At 35.6% G+C, this 17,083-nt stretch overlaps 1 long non-coding RNA gene across 1 annotated transcript; it reads right to left on the bottom strand.

The window, feature by feature from the left end:
- Positions 1-13,171: 13,171 nt before the first annotated feature.
- LOC109341387 lies at positions 13,172-14,004 on the bottom strand. The gene is made up of 2 exons (XR_002106950.1): positions 13,668-14,004; positions 13,172-13,506 (listed from the first exon to the last, which is right to left on the bottom strand). It is a non-coding gene; the product is annotated as an uncharacterized LOC109341387 (long non-coding RNA).
- Positions 14,005-17,083: the final 3,079 nt, after the last annotated feature.

Raw genomic sequence — 17,083 nt, 5'->3', positions numbered from 1 at the left:
AACTTCCTGTTTTTTGTGTGTTAATCGATTAACTGGAGCTTTTTCCAGAATTGGGCTTTGATGCGAAAAGTGGTAATTGATAACTACGACACCTATTCAACCCCCCTAGGTGTGTTTTGTCCACTGATACCTAACAAATTGTTGGTGTAGCAGAAGCGACCATTATGCAATGTTAGCCACAAGCAATCAAATAAAGTTCATAAAATAAATAGAAGAGAAGAAACACGATAGTTTGGTAATTTGGTTCGACCAATTGTGCCTACGTCCTTAAGAGCGTTGAGCGACTACCAAGATATTATTAGAGAATAAACATTACAAGCCCTAACACACCCATGTGCCCAAGTTCCCATGAGGTGTTTCTATTTTGTGCTTTTAATGATGCTTATATCTGTTGCACATTATAACATGAGACTTGAGTCTAATATATGAAATTAGTCACTTTGCTCTGTTCCAATATTAGGCAATGTGGGACTAAAACAATACATGTTTCAAGAATCCCCAACACTTTCATTCATCCATTAAAATGTCTAATTAAAAAGAAAAATATATCATATAAACATTTAATTTCAGACATTATAATAGCATGCTTTTGATCTAGTGTTACACCATGTTCATTTAATGTATTACCATAAATTTGCTCATCCATTAACATAAAAAATCATATCATACATTTTCAAACATTTCAAACACAACATTCAATAGTTATCTTAATCGTATGCATCTAAGATGCATTTTAAACTAGTTTCATGCTTTAAAAATGAAAAATCACATGCATTAAAATGAAAAATCACATGCATTAAAATGAAAAATCACATGCATCATATGCAATTTTATGCATCAGTTCATATGTGCATAAACATAAATTCCAAAATAACAAGCATCATAATTGTATCTCATGCATCGCCATCCAACCATGCATACATTTCTTATCTTCTATAATGACATTCCTTTTTATGAGATATTTTTGGTAAAGACATATATAGCAGTTCTCATTGTTCTTCTAGCATTCTGCTATCCAAAGTAACTCAAAGGAGTAAAAATATCTTCCACCTAATATATGAAATCTAGGTATGAAACTGTAGGTCTCCTTTGAAATTGTCGTCAACTACAAGCGACTTTATGGGATACTCCCCCATGACACCAAATACAGGGAAATATGTTTATTAGGTAATGCTAAAAGAACAATCTAGATGCAATCTTGGTCTAACTCATTGGGTTTCCTCCAAGATTGTTGTCAAAGCATTAGAAGCTATTAGGGTATGCATCATAGTAATCAAGTAGTGCATGAAGTTTCTTACTATACCAACATTTATCAATGGAAATGAAATGGTTTTAATATAAAATTCGTATTCCAAAAATTTTAAAAAAACTAGATTGAATCACTATTGCTCCTAAATACCCTTATAACACTCATCTTCAATTAAGAACTGTGGCAAAATCAAATCAAGAGATCAAAAGTTGAAGTTGGTAGAGCTCGGGGAAAAACCAGTCAAGTTGTAATTTGAAACCCCTATTTTTCTCCCCAATGCTTAGGGTCATCAAATAATGGGCCACCTACATTTTCATTTCAAGAATAAAGATTTATTTTTTACTGCATATTTTTTTAACAAGTATACGTTGATGGATTTATCATGCAAATTTCCATTTCATATGTCATTCACAAATCGTATTCATTAAGAAAAGCAAACAAATAAAACTAACTCATGCATTAACATGATATATTTGATTCAAACTTAAAATGATAGAGATGATGATGCAAATATATGACCCAAAATAATGCTAATCCTTATGCATGTTTTTTTAATGACATAAGGATTTTTTGTAATTCCTATACACTAAGAAGATATCGATATTAACCTCATTCAAGCCTAGACTTTATGAAAAGGGATTTTTCTGAATTACCCTTAAGTATCAATAACCTAGGTTTCTCAACTATTTTTCTTCATATTCAAATATGAATGAGTAAATACACACTTTTAAACCATTCATACACCATATCTGAAAGTGCAAAGTGTCAAGGATTGCACTAGCAATATTTTGCCTATGTTTTGATGAACACAAGAAGTTAGTAAAAGCTTGAAGATGGCTCAACAATCAATATGCCTAGAACTCATTGGTCATATCTATACTAGTTTATATCAACAGAGTTATATTTCTAAGTTGTCTGGGATGTGTGCCTTAGTTAGTGGGTCTAGGTTAGGTAAACCTAGATGCAAGTCTCACAAGCCATTAATATTGACATATCATATTCATGAGGCATATCATCTAGTTTATTATATGTTCATGCATTAATCACACATGTTATATGTGCATATTAGGCATAACATAATTGCTAAAACATGTATAGGAGTCAAGCATAACATATAAGTAGTTTACCATTTAATCATGTTTTGATATATGTTGGTTAATCGATTAACGTGGTGACTTAATCGATTATCGTGTCTATTTTCTATTATAATTGTTGTTTTAACTGCGTAACTGAAAATAATGGTTTGAAGGGTCAAATATGTTTTGTATAAGTTCTGGAAAATTGTAGAAACATGTAGCATTGCATATTATTGTGTAGAAAGTATTAGAGAGCATAATTTTCGTGATTTACTGCATAATAGGCAGAAGATAGATGCATGTGTGAGAAAGAGAGATTAACAGGCTTAGTTCATATTGTTCATGATGTATTGCATGTTGTTTTCATGTGCTTAATCTCATTCATTCTTTCTTGCATGTCCGTTCATTCTTTTTAGAGATTTTAGATAAATATTTTGAGTTATATGTTTTGTATTAACTCGCATACGTTCATGATGGCTTGTGTTACTTGAGTGTAGGTTAATTTTTGAGTTTTCATTGTTGTAATTTGAGCATTTTAGTGCTTAGTAAAACTCTGTTTTTGTATACTGTTTTGTGCATTGGGTTTAGTCTCTTGGTGTCTTACCACCATTGAGATTAAGTGAATCTTCACCAAGGCTTGGAGGTCTTGAATTTAGAGCGAGGATCTTGCCTGGGGTTAGAGGTTCTTGGAATTCAAGAAAGAAGCGTCTAGAGTCTTGTAATTAAATTGGTGTATGTGACAATACAAAGTTTTCAATATAGTGAATAGAAATCTCCCAAGATCAGAAGGGGAGGCCTAGATGTAGTTTGCAAGTGGACCCGCAAACGAACCAGGATAAAAATCCATTTGTGCAAGTTGTTCTCTCTCAATCTCTTTTATAATTCAAACTGTTTTATTCGTGTTTGAAGTTGATATTTGGCATACTGATACTTTGCCATATCCTTGTTAATTGCGCATAAAAATATATGTTGTATCTCTACTTGTTTGTTGGTAAATAACTGTGCAATAAGCCAATCTGGTAATTCTGTTTCTATTACGTGTTAATCGATTAAGCCCAGTGGTTAATCGATTACTTGGGCTATTTTCCAGAACTGGTTTTGGTGCGAGAAACGGTAATTGATAACCGCTACACCTATTCAACCCCCCCCCCCTTCTAGGTGTGTCTAGACCACTGATACCTAACAATATCCCCTATCTAATCTAGATGATAAAGAATCCAAAGTAAGTCAAATAAAACTACTCATCCATCAAAGTGTAGAAAAATAAAGAAACCAAAAAATATACAAAAGCCCAACAAGAATCGTTAATAAGTATCTCAAACAAAAATTAGGGCAACTCATTTGAATGTGGTGCAATTTTGAAGTGATTTGTTTCCAAAGACTTTTGGATTAACCCTACCAGGACAATATGAATGGAAGGATAACATCCAACATATCACATATATCATAATAAAAATGTAGATTTTAGCCTAGTTGGGTCTAGAACCACTTATTCAAAAGGGAAATTACAATTATACAAAAAATGGGAGAAAATCAAAAGGTTGCCTGATGCCTAAGTCAGCCTAGACGCTTCAACTATTTATTGGAACTTGCTTTTCTAGAGGCCATTAGTGGGGAATTATGGGTGTGAAATAAAAAAGTTCACAAGTCCCACATTGGAAGAATTTTCAAAAATAGCTCACAAATCTCACATTGGATGGTGGAGGAACTTGGAAAAAATGTTATAAATAGATGTCTCCTCCTCTCATATTTTCTTGTCCCAAGTTGAGTTCTCTATTCCTCAAATTCTTCTTTCTCCCTCATAATCTTTGCCGATGCATTTTCGGCATACTTTTCCCTCTTTATTTTCGTGGTACTAGAATTGGCACATACATCCAAATTGTGTGAATTTCGAGAACTGGCACTGGTAGTCAGATTGTGAGAAAATAGAATTGGCACGGGTAGCCATACTATGGAAATTTCAAGAATTGGCAATGGTAGCCAGATTATGGTGGATGTATTCGAGATTGGTTCTTACAGTGTAGTAAGAATTCGATAACAGAGAACTGAGTTGTTTTATCCTAGGGACAACGTGGTTGATAGACTGCTTGCACATTTTGGGTAGTGTCATGATATCTTTTAAAAAGAGCGACTTGATCATCACTCAACAAATAAGTAATCTTTCATTGAATTTAGAATTGATGCGAGCTATGGTAACAACAATTTTAAGACGTTTCCTATTGCAATGGTATTCGTAGAGAATATTACTGGGCCAAATATTTTTGGCGACAGACCTTAACAAACCATTTCAGTTTGGTGAGACTAATTTCAAATGATGAAAACATAAGATGGAATATATTTTTGCTCATTATGAGAAAATTTGTTCATGTTTTGAAAACTGATGTCCTAGTAGTGTCGGAGAAAGCTAAAAAAGAGGAGAATGATAAACTGACTTAATATAGCTCTTTGGAATGAAAATGATTACCTATGTAAGAATTTCATTCTTAATGAGTTGTCTGATTACCTCTATGATTACTGCAGCCCATATAAGTCTGCAAAATTATTTTGGTATGCACTTGAGAAAAAATATGATATTGAGGAAGCTGAGACTAAAAAGTATGATGTTAGCAGGTACTTCAAGTATCAGATGATTGATGATAAATCAAAAGATTCTCAGCCCCATGAGATATAGAGAATTGCTCGTAAAATTATATCTGAGGGTATGCCTCTAGATGAGAAATTTCAATTGGCTGTCATTATTGATAAACTATCTATTGTTGTTTAAGCTACAACACTTGGGCACAACAACTACCTGTTGCTACATATTCAGCTTCAGCAATACTTAGGACAACACGTGCTTGTTTCTTGCAAGACCAAGAGACTAAAGAATTTCCTAAAATATGACAAGTACCACTTGTACTTTTCCTCTCAGTTTTGTATCCAGCAAAATCTGAATCCAAATAACCAACCAATCACATGTACTTCCTTTTGGATACCACAGCCCAACGTCAATTGTGCCTTTAAGATATTTCATAATTCTCTTAACAATAACTAAGTGTGATTCTTTTGGTTTAGATTGATAGCAAGCACACAGACATACACTAAACATGATATCAGGTCTACTGGTAGCTAAATATAAAAGAGATCCAATCATACCTTGATACTTTGATATTTCAATGTATTTTCTAGCTTCGTCTGTATTGACGTACGTACTAGATCCCGTAGGAGTAGTTATTGGCTTGCAATCATCCATATCGAATCTTTTCAGCAAATCTCTACAATACTTGGATTAACTTACAAAAATGTTATTATCAAGTTGTTTGATTTGTAATCCAAGGAAGTAATTCAACTTCCCCATCATGGACATTTTAAACTCTCATTGCATCATTTTGCCAAAATCACTACACAAAACTTCATTAGTAGAACCAAAAATAATATCATCTACATAAATTTGGACAAGAAGAGTATGATGATTTATTTTCTTTATAAATAGTGTAGTGTCGACCTTCCCTTTGGTGAATCATTTTTCAAGTAAAAAAATTGGTTAGACGATCATACCATGCTCGTGGAGCTTGCTTCAAGCCATAGAGAGCTTTCTTTAATTTATAAACATGAGAAGGATGTTTATAATCTTCAAAACTAGGAGGTTGTTCTACAAACAGTTCTTTTTGAATATATCCATTTAGAAAAGCACTCTTTACGTCCATTTGATATAGCTGAAAATTTAAAGAACATGCATATGCAAGTAATAGCCTAATAGCTTCAAGTATAGTAACCTGAGCGAAGGTTTCATCAAAGTCTATACCATATTCCTGATTTTATCCTTGGGCTACTAGTCTAGCCTTATTTTTAACAATAATACCATTTTCATCATATTTATCTCGAAATACCCAACGGGTTCCTATGACATGCCTATTTTTAGGTCTAGGAACAAGTTCCCAAACTTCATTTCTCTCAAACTGGTTTAACTCTTCTTGCATTGCAAGAATCTAGTGTTCATCCTTGATTGCATCATAAATCTTGGAGGGTTCTATTTAAGAAATGAAGGCCATGTTTAGACAAGCATTTTCTAGCATTAAACGGGTAGTGACACCCTTACATATATCACTAATAATGTTGTCAATAGGATGATCTCCATGAATTCTCCATTCTTAGGTTTAAAAGAAGTTTTTGTTTGTTTACCCATTTGACAAGCACTACATGTCTGTCTTTTGTTAGGTATCAGTGGTCTAGGAACACCTAGAAGGGGGGTTGAATAGCTGTGGCGGTTAAAAATTACCGCTATTTAACAACAACCCAACAACCTAGAAAAACTGTCAAGTTAATCGATTAACGGAAGGGTTTAATCGATTAACACAGTTATAGAACAGATTGATTAAACAAGCAATTTGCACAACAGATAAGATACACTTTAAACATATATATTTCAGATTATATTGCATACAAGTGTTAACAATACAACATTAAACATATATCCAAATTATCAAGTATATATTCAGCATATCAATACAAGAAACAGAAAACAAGATAAAGAAAGAAAGAACAGTGCAAAAGTATTTTTATCCTGGTTCGTTTGCGGTCCACTACAAACTACATCCAGACCTCCCCTTCTAGATCAGGGATATTTTCTTTCTTCTTAATATTGAATTAGATACAGTTACCAATTCAATTTACAAGCACAAGGGATGCTCTCTTCTTGAAATCTAGGATCTCTAAAACCTGGTTTGACTTCTACCCTTTCGCCTCTTGAGAAAACCTTTCTTGCAAACAAGCCTCAGCCAAGAATCTTATCCTCAAATAAAGACCTCCCTACCTTGGTGAAGAACCTCAATATCAGTGGTGATTTCACAACAAGAGACAAATCCAGACTACACAACACACGTTAAAATCAAGGTATTCTGAGCACATAAAGCCTAAAATGTTACAATGTAAAGACTAACAATTAACCCTTATCCTAATCAATTAAGCCATCAATATAAAAGTGAATTAATCAGAATACAGTATACAACAAGTTTCTTTCAATAAGAATCTAATGCATGATCATGTGAGCAATATCAAATGAATATCAAATTATGCAGAAACATAAAGCATGTTACAGAAAAACAGCATAATCTCTCTTATCACACATGCAACTCTCATGCAAAACAAACAGTGAAAATGCAAATGAAAATGCTTTCTAATACAGCCCTCAACAGATAGAATGAATGCTTATGAGCTCTCAGTGAAGCCTCATATTTATAGCATAGTGAATAAGTAGTTAAAGACATTGCAAAAACAGTTAAACAGTTAAGCAGTTATAACAGCTAAAACAGATCTCAGTTATAACATAAAACAGACACGTTAATCGATTAAGACTACCCTTTAATCGATTAACGGACTTACATAATGACATCCAAATCAGTTAAAACAGAAAGCACACATTCAATAGAAAGTCAGTTACGTTAATCGATTAAGCTTACCTGCTAATCGATTAACTAGAGCATTTATGCATATGTTTCACAAGGCAAACTTCTCATATGTTATGTGAAATATGTATACATGTTTTACCATTTATATTATGCCTAATATGCACAAATAACATGTATAATATATGCATGAACATACGATTAATTAGATGATGTATCTCATGAATATGGTAGTTCAATTATGATGGCTTAAGAGACTAGCATCTAGGTTCACCTAACCTATACTCACTTACTATGGCACACATCCCAGACTAATTAGGCTATAGACTCAATTTACTTCCTATTCTAGATATGACCAAATGAGTATAAGGCATGTTGATTGTTGAGCCATCTTCAAGCTTTGTTAGAACCTTGTCTTCATCAAAACATAGGCTAAGATAGGCTTGCAAACCAATCGGAAACTCGAAGTTTTGTTCCACAAGTCAATCCACATTAGCAAACTGAATGTATGTAGGTTTCCTTCCTTGAAATTTCTGCAGCCTTGTTTCTTGTAAAATCAGTGAATAATATGGGTCCCCACGGACCTCCCTTGCTAGTTGAGAGGGTGCGACTTTTGGAGCACGCGGTAGTTTTGATTCTTTTTCCACGTCCTTTGTCCATTGTAATTAGAACTGAACCGTGATGAAGGTTTACAAGAGGGATTGAGGGAAACCTAGGTTAGGGTTTTCAGTTTGGGGAAAGAGGGTTTCTTGAAAATAGAAGATGAGGAAGATGGATAATGGAGTTGGAATGTAGTGGGAGGAATGGATTTGGGGCTAGGATGAAGCTTAGGATAGTGTTGGACGTGCTCCTCTGAGATTTGAGAGAAAGGACATGAATGAGGTTTTTAAAAAAAATGCCACTGTTTCTGATATAGAGCACCCGTTAATCGATTATCGGTTTGACTTAATCGATTAACTGTTAGAAAAGTCACAGGTTTTTACAAAAAATTATTCAGGTAATCGATTAATGCATTGTCTTAATCGATTAACTATGTCAGATATAGCGTTTTTACTATTTTTAAGCATGCAAGGGGTATCAAACTTTATTGGGTGAAGGGTTTTTAAGCAATCACAAGTAATTCAAATGTTTTTAGACATATAATCATGATTTATACAGAAGGTCATAAGCATTTTAATCATAATGTTTGACACATTCAAAGAGATCATGCAAGACAATCACAAGAGAAGTATTAATCAAGATATTTTTCATCAAGAATTCCTAGTTCTCTTCGAAGAACATAAAAAGTATCTCGTGAGAGGGGCTTGGTGAAAATATCTGCTAATTGTTTAGAGGTTTCAACAAATTCTAATATGCAATCCCCTTTTTGAACATGATCACGCAAGAAATGATGTCTTATCTCAATATGCTTTGTTCTAGAATGCACAACGGGATTCTTGGATAGGTTAATAGCACTCGTGTTATCACACTTGATAGGGATCTTTTCTAATATGAGCCCAAAGTCCTTAAGTTGCTGCTTCATCCAAAGGATTTGAGCGCAACACATGCTAGCGGCAATGTATTCCGCTTCAGCGGTGGACAAAGCAACGCAAGCTAACTTTTTGTTGTGCCATGCAACCAGGGAGCTGCCTAATAGGTGACAAGTCCCACTAGTGCTTTTACGATCCAACTTACACCCAGCGAAGTCAAAATTGGAGTAACCTACCAAGGATAATGAGGCATCCCTAGGATACCATAATCCCATATTTAATGAGGCATCCTAGGATACCATAATCTCATATTTAAAGCAATAAAATGTGATTCTTTTGGCAAAGCTTGAAACCTAGCACACATACAAACACTGAACATGATATCGGGGCAGCTAGCAGTTAAGTATAATAAAGAGCCAATTATCCCACGATATTTGGTTACCTCAATCGCTTTTCCTTTTTCATCTTTGGCCAGATAACATGCAGATGCCATAGGTGTAGATGCATCCTTACGTTGCTCCATGTCAAACTTCTTCAATAGTTCTTTGCAATACTTCGACTGATGGATGAAGATGTCGCTTTCAATTTGTTTTATTTGAAGTCCAAGAAAGAAGGTCAGCTCTCCCATCATCGACATCTCAAACTCCCCCTGCATCAACTCAAAAAACTCCTTACAAAGGATGTCATTAGTAGATCCGAAGATAATATCATGAACATATATTTGCACGAGTAAAACATGATTATTTGATCTACGGATGAAGGGAGTGGTGTCGACCAAACCTCTTTCGAACCCTTTTTCAAGTAGGAACGAACTCAATCTGTCGTACCAGGCTCTGGGAGCCTGTTTTAGGCCATAGAGGGCCTTCTTGAGTTTATGTACGTGGTTCGGGTATTTGAAGTTCTCAAACCCCGGTGGTTGGTCAACATACACCTCCTCTTGAATGTATCCATTTAAAAAGGCACTTTTAACATCCATTTGAAATAGTTTAAAGTTAATGATTGATGCAAAAGATAAGAGCATCCTAATGGCTTCAAGTCTGGCTACACAGCGTAGGTCTCATCATAATCGATGCCTTCCTCCTAGTTGTAGCCCTTGTCCACTAAGCGAGTCTTATTTCTAATTATTAAGCCAGATTCATCTAGCTTATTACGAAAGACCCATCCGGTGCCAATTATTGGATGATATTTTGGTTTGGGGACCAAGTCCCACACATTATTTCGCTCGAACTGGTTTAGCTCTTCTTGCATAGCTATACCCCAGTGAACATCCTCAATGGCTTCATCAATGGTCTTAGGCTCTATTTGAGATACAAATGCAAAAAAATTACAGAAGTTTCATAAAGAGCTACGGGTTACCACTCCCGTAGATATATCACCTAGCACCTAGCCTTCTTTGTTTTCCACTCGATAGGCATATCCTGATGTTGCTCTGTTGTTGTTTGCTCCACTTCTTGTTGGATTCCATCCATGTCCTGGTTAGGTACCTCATCAATTGTTCCTGAAATATCATCAGAAAAGACCTTTCTCTTCTCTTTTGGAGAAGATTCGTCAAAATGTACATGAATAGATTCTTCTACTTGCATGGTATACTTGTTAAATACACTGAATGCCTTGCTATGTAATGAATATCCAAAGAATATGCCATCATCAGCTTTCGAGTCAAATTTTCCCAAAGCTCTTTTTCCATTATTTAAAATGAAGCATTTGCACCCGAAAGCGTGAAGATGAGCAATATTTGGTTTTCGACCTTTAAAAATTTCATACGGTGTTTTCGAAGAAGTAGGTCAAAGTAGTATTTTGTTCATTACATAACATGATGTGTGAATTGCATCAGCCCAGAAATATTTTGGGACCTTGCTCTCATTTAGCATAGTCCTGGCGAGTTCCTCTAGAACTCTATTTTTCCTCTCAACAACTTCATTTTGTTGAAGGGTTCGAGGGGCTGAGAACTGATGCATAATATCATACTTACTACAAAATTTATTAAATTTATTATTTCCGAATTCACCACCATGGTCGGATCGAATGTAAATAATCTTTAGGTTAGACTGGTTTTGAATTTGCTTGGCTAGACATTTAAAAGATTTGTAGGCATCGATCTTTGATGCTAAAAATAAAGTCCAAGTGCATCTAGAGAAATCATCGACAATAACTAAAGCGTAATAGCTCCCACCAAAACTCATTATTTGTGATGGTCCAAATAAGTCCATGTGGAGAAGCTCCAATGGTCTGGTAGTGGATATCACATTCTTTTTCTTAAAAGAGTTCCTGATTTGTTTACATTTTTGACACATGTCACAGGAATCTTGTGTTTCAAAATCGAGTTATGGAAGACCAATTACTAAATTATTTTTTGATAGTTTTTCTAAGTGCTTTATATGTATATGAGCGACGCGTCTATGCCAAAGCCAGATGTCGTCTTCTTTTGAAATACGACATTTTGAAAATAGAGAAGTGACATCTTCCAGATTGACCATATAAATATTATTTACTCGATATCCGACAAACTTAACATTATTAGATATTACATCACGAATGATACAACAGTTAGAATCAAACGACACGATATTACCTTTGTTGCATAGTTGGCTTATGCTTAACAAGTTATGTTCCAAACCTTCTACGTATAGAACGTTTTCAATTAGAGTGTGGGTTGAGTTGCCAATCTTTCCGGTGCCCAAGATTCTTCCTTTGTTGTTGTCTCCATAGGTGACGAATCCTTTTTCTTTCAATGACAAGTCTAGGAATTTTGACTTGTCCCCAGTCATATGTCTCGAGCAGTTGCTGTCAAGATACCAGTTTTGTCCATGTGCTCGAAGACATACCTGCAAAAAGATTATTTGCTAGTTTCAGGTACCCAAATTATATTGGGTCCTTTTGTGTTAGTAGTGAGGGAGTTGTTTCCCTTTCTTACCCAAGTATAAACACCATTGCGTATCCCATATCTCCTGATATAGCATGCATGAGATGTATGGCCATATGTGCCACAAAGTAGGGACTCTATTATTATTTTTATTTTTGTACTGACGTGTTAGAGGTCTCCTATATGGTCTCTTCTTATGGGATGGGGGAACATAACCTAACCCAGTACGATTACCAACATTCCTAGTTTTGCTAAGCAGAGTATCTAATTGTTGTTTACTATTTGTGAGTTTTGCGAGTTTTTCAGTTAATGTAAGGTTTTCATTTTTCAAGTCTTCGCAAGACTCACAAGTAGTATTTTGATATAAATTAGTTTTCGAGCAGTCGCATGAAGTACAAGAAAAAATCAGATCTAGGGTTTCATTTTCCAATTTTAATTCGTCTAATTCTTTTTGTAATTGATTTAGTTTTTGTTCATTTAGCAATATGATTCATTTTCTATCATTGCTTACTCTTGTCAACTTCTCAAGTTCTTCATGCATTTCAACATAAGCATTATATAGTACTTCATATGATGGAGAATTAGAAGAAGAGGATGATGTGTCAGAGTATACCTCATCTGAAGTATCTTTGCTGTCTGATCCGCAAGCCTCATTTGTTGTCGTCATTAAGCACAGTTTTGCGGTCTCCTCTTCATCTGAGGTGCTTGATATTGTTTCTTCCTGGGGTTCATCCCAGACAATGTAGGCTTTCTTTGGCTTGAGTTCTCGGGGAGTGCTCTTTTATGAATCAATCATTGTGAACACCCAAATTTGTCCTACATTTACTTTTTATTTTTAGCATAAAAAATATAACACCATTTCTATATCCACCAGAGCATTGGGATAATCAAGTTGCAGATTAATATTATTGATATGAGTCATACGCGGGTAATGCTAAAAAAAATCAATTATGTCTTCTAAAGTAATTTACATACAACGAGTACCCTCACAGTGGTTATCCACTCTAGGATGATTAGTACATTCATAAGTCTCACAACACAAGGAACCTAAGCCACTTCGATATAGTGCATTGACGCATATTGCTATGGCTATTAAACAATTCCAGCACCTGATTCTCGCAGCTAAAAAAGAGGATGGCAATAATATCGTTTATATCAAAAAAGAGGCCACATTAAAATGCTAAAACATGGACAAGAGTTCCCATCCCGTACTGGGTTACATTTTCTAAATATTTCTCTATGAGCAAGAATAAATAATAATAAGAAACTTAAAAAGGTTCAACGCATGAATATTACATCATTTTGTTCTTTTCCTCCCATAAGGCTACAAATGCAAACTTAAGGTTGAAGGAGACCGCATCCAGATCTAACGAAGGGGAGTCACTTCAGCCTCGCAACCCTAAGCGAATCACGAACAATTGATCAATACTGGACGTACAAGTTATCTTCTATGGCCAACTTCCAACTGCAAAAAAAGGGGGGGGGGAAGAAAAGCATATGCACAAAACAATAGAACAACACTAACATGCTCAAAGCAATTAAATTATGTTGAGGATGAAACAAATACACAATCTGATCCAGCTATCCAATAATTCCCAAATACGGTTAAGGGTCGTAAGTGCATACCTACAGCAAGCACTTATAACTTTGTCATCTTTATGCTGATACAACAATGTTGAGGATCACCTGAATAAACTCACTGCTCCAGAATTTGCATACGTTATGGGACCTTATTCATTAATAAAATGACTAGTAAAACGTACAAAGAATAAGAAATGCTAAATCAATGAATGAAGAGAACAATCAGGAAGAAATTGAAAGAGTCACAATTAAAGTGTCATTGGCAGCAGAAACACATGGTAAGTAGCAGAGACATCAAAGAATGGAATATTCAGTTACAAACAGCCATAAATAAGGCAGTTATTGAGCAATTGAAACAATGGTAAGCTGCCAGAAACCAACTCAGCAGACCCAGGAACCTGTCATCAGTTACGTGTGCATTTAATCCGTCATTTAGGCAACTCTGAAGCAGTCACCAGAATGCCATGAGCAGTTACGAATCAGCAATCATGGGCAGCATTCATAGGCAGTTTTAATATTAAAATCAGAAAGCAAAAGTCATGGGATATGTAAGCTTTTCAGTTGGTAATTTGAAAGGTTTCTGCACTGACTCATACTCGGCTATAAATAGCAGTTCCATTCATCACCAGGGACACCATTGCTACACACATACATTCAGCAGAAAGAAAGCAAAAGAGAAAGAATACAAAAAAAGAGAGAAAAGCATTGCAACAGTGATAAAAAGAGAACAATCAGAAAATTAGAGGGAATAATCAGGAGAAAGGAAGAAGCATTCGAAGCTCATATTCTTATAACATAACATAGCATACATACACATACATAACCACAAGAGGAACCAACTAAGCGATATTGCAAAAAGGTATCCAGAAACAGGTAGAAAAGAGATCGTAACAAAACATTGGACACCATACATCATAGAGATCCGGAGGAATAGGAAGGAAGAAGCATAACTCAGGTAAGTCACTCATTTCTCCTTTCTTTTCTTTTTTTTTCTTTCTCAAATGCTTACAAATAGAAATGCATTCCAATCAATATGTATCAAGAGGGATATATGTTACACCTTCAAATGTTTATATCATAAAATTAAGGGCTTGGTTTGTATTCAATAGCTAGAGCATAAAGAGTGCAAATAGAACAATATAATAATCACGGTATGAATCCGGCATCAACCAAATACCAACAGATGACCATACCAAATCCAGATTACATTTCGGTTTAGTCGATGCAGCGTATATCCTCAGCACTTTTTTCGGTTTCGGCCCAGCCATGAACGACTCTGAAGTATCATTCTGTTAAAATCAATTAAAGTAGTATGAGTTCCTGAAAAATAGCTAAAGTAAGAATCAATAGAGGGCATCGAATTGACAAAAGAAAATAAATAAATAAATAAGTGATTACTGATTCGGAACCACCACAAGTCACCGGGGGCGAAAACAGAACCACCTTAAGCCACCGCGAACCACTTAACCATACCGTCTTCATTCTCCCTCGATTCCCCTACCGAAAAAACCCAAACAGCAAACCAACAGTACCGAAGCCAATCGAATAAGAAACGAAAAGTGAAGAAGGAGATGAGTTCACCTTCATCGGAGCTAAAGAGGATGTAGGGATCCCAACCGCGGATAACCTCCTCGTCCAAGAACCATCATCACCTGAACCGCAACCCATTAGAGTGGAGGAGAAGAGAAGCCCGAACCACCGCGAACCACCGCCTTGTAGTGACATTACCGACGAATCACAGTCGCCACCGCAGGAGACGGAACCAAAGAAGGGAAGAGAGGGGACACGACTTAATAACCGTGTGGTAGGGAAATACTCCGCTCCTTGTCGCTGCCACCGTCGCACCATCCTTCGCCGCTGCCGTCGTTGAGAGAGGAGAGGGAATTGGGTATTAGGGATTTCAATTCCCTTCCAATTTGGGTTTCTGCGTGAAACCACAAAGGGAACCCCCTTTTTCATTACTTAATTCCTTCCTTCATTAGTTCCTTTATTTAATTCATTCCTTATTTTTATTTTTTTGTTTTAGTTGTTTTATTTGTTCCAGCACCATTAGTTTTAGGCAATTTTAGTAAAAATGAAAGTAATTGATATGTGTTATATCTTATGATTATCAGGTAATGTTTGTGTTCTTTAATCTAAATTACACTGATATTTGATAAAAGATTTAAGCCTAATAAAACATGTATCTCACAACCACCTTAGATTTAAGTAGTTCTCAAACCTATTTTAATATATAATTATAAAGATAATGCACTGTCAAATTAATTATGGAATTTTTATAGTAAGGTTATGGTTCGAGTTGTCTCTAACTTCTCCGAAAATGAGAAGAAGGTCTACAACCAACACCGTCTCTAAACTATTAGTTCTATATATATAATTAATAAACTATTTTATCATCCAAATTCTAAATGCGAATAATTAGAAACTATTTTACCAAATAAATTTTATGGGATTTTTATAGTGAGGTTATGGTTCGAGTCGTCTCTAACTCCCCGGAAATGAGGAGAAGGTCTATGACCAACATCGTTCCTGAACTATTAGTCTCATTGAACCAAAACAATTATATATTAACCAATTCAATAAATTAACATTTTTAAACCTATCGGTATTTTCTAAATCACTAACAATCAACCAAAGTAGCTAAATAATTTTCGAACTAGAACTACGTAAGCCTTGATCTCCTTCATAGGGGTACGTAGGACCAAAGTCAATATTGTCAGGCTCGATAATAAAATAAATAATTTTAAATGGATAATTTTTAAGGGTATAAAAGTCCATGTTATTAGCGAGGGTACCGTTTTAATACGGGCGGACGGGGTGCTGATACCTTCCCCGATTCGTAATCGACTCCCGAGCCCAGAATCTCTGTCTAAAGACCATATTATCCAATTTGGGCATAAAAAGAGTTTTCTACGTTTCAACCGCAAAAAACGTAGTGGCGACTCCAAATCAATCGGAAGAGGTAGAATCTGAGTTCGCCTCTCCCTAAGTCGTAGAGCCGGTCTTCCAACCGAAAATCGGGTCGCGACAATCATTTTTAGGTAGGAGGGGCACTGATACTTCATTTTTAGGTAGGAAGTGCTCCTTTGTCTTGCCTTTTCTGGTTGATTCACGCGCTTCTTTCTTCTGGAATCGTCTAAATCCTCCTTTCTTTTTCAAGAAGTTTCCAAATTTTCGTACGAGGAGATTTAGCATTTCATCGTCAATGTCTGAATCGGAGTCATCATCATTTATCTCTTCATTGGGTTGTGATGTTGAAGCTTTGAGAGATATTCCCTTCCTTGTGATCGTACTCCTCATTCATTGTCAGCCGACCAAGCTCCATTTCATGCTCCTGAAGCTTTCCAAAGAGAGTTGCCAAAGGCATGGAGTCTAGATCCTTGGATTCAATGATTGTAGTCACTTTAGGTTGCCATCTCCTATCAAGGCAACATAAGACTTCATTAGTGCGTTCTCCTCTG

The sequence above is a fragment of the Lupinus angustifolius genome, unplaced genomic scaffold, assembly GCF_001865875.1.
Source record: "Lupinus angustifolius cultivar Tanjil unplaced genomic scaffold, LupAngTanjil_v1.0 Scaffold_452, whole genome shotgun sequence".
NCBI lineage: Eukaryota > Viridiplantae > Streptophyta > Magnoliopsida > Fabales > Fabaceae > Lupinus > Lupinus angustifolius.
Note: the sequence above shows the minus strand (reverse complement) of the source record. Positions and strands in the feature narration are given on the sequence as shown.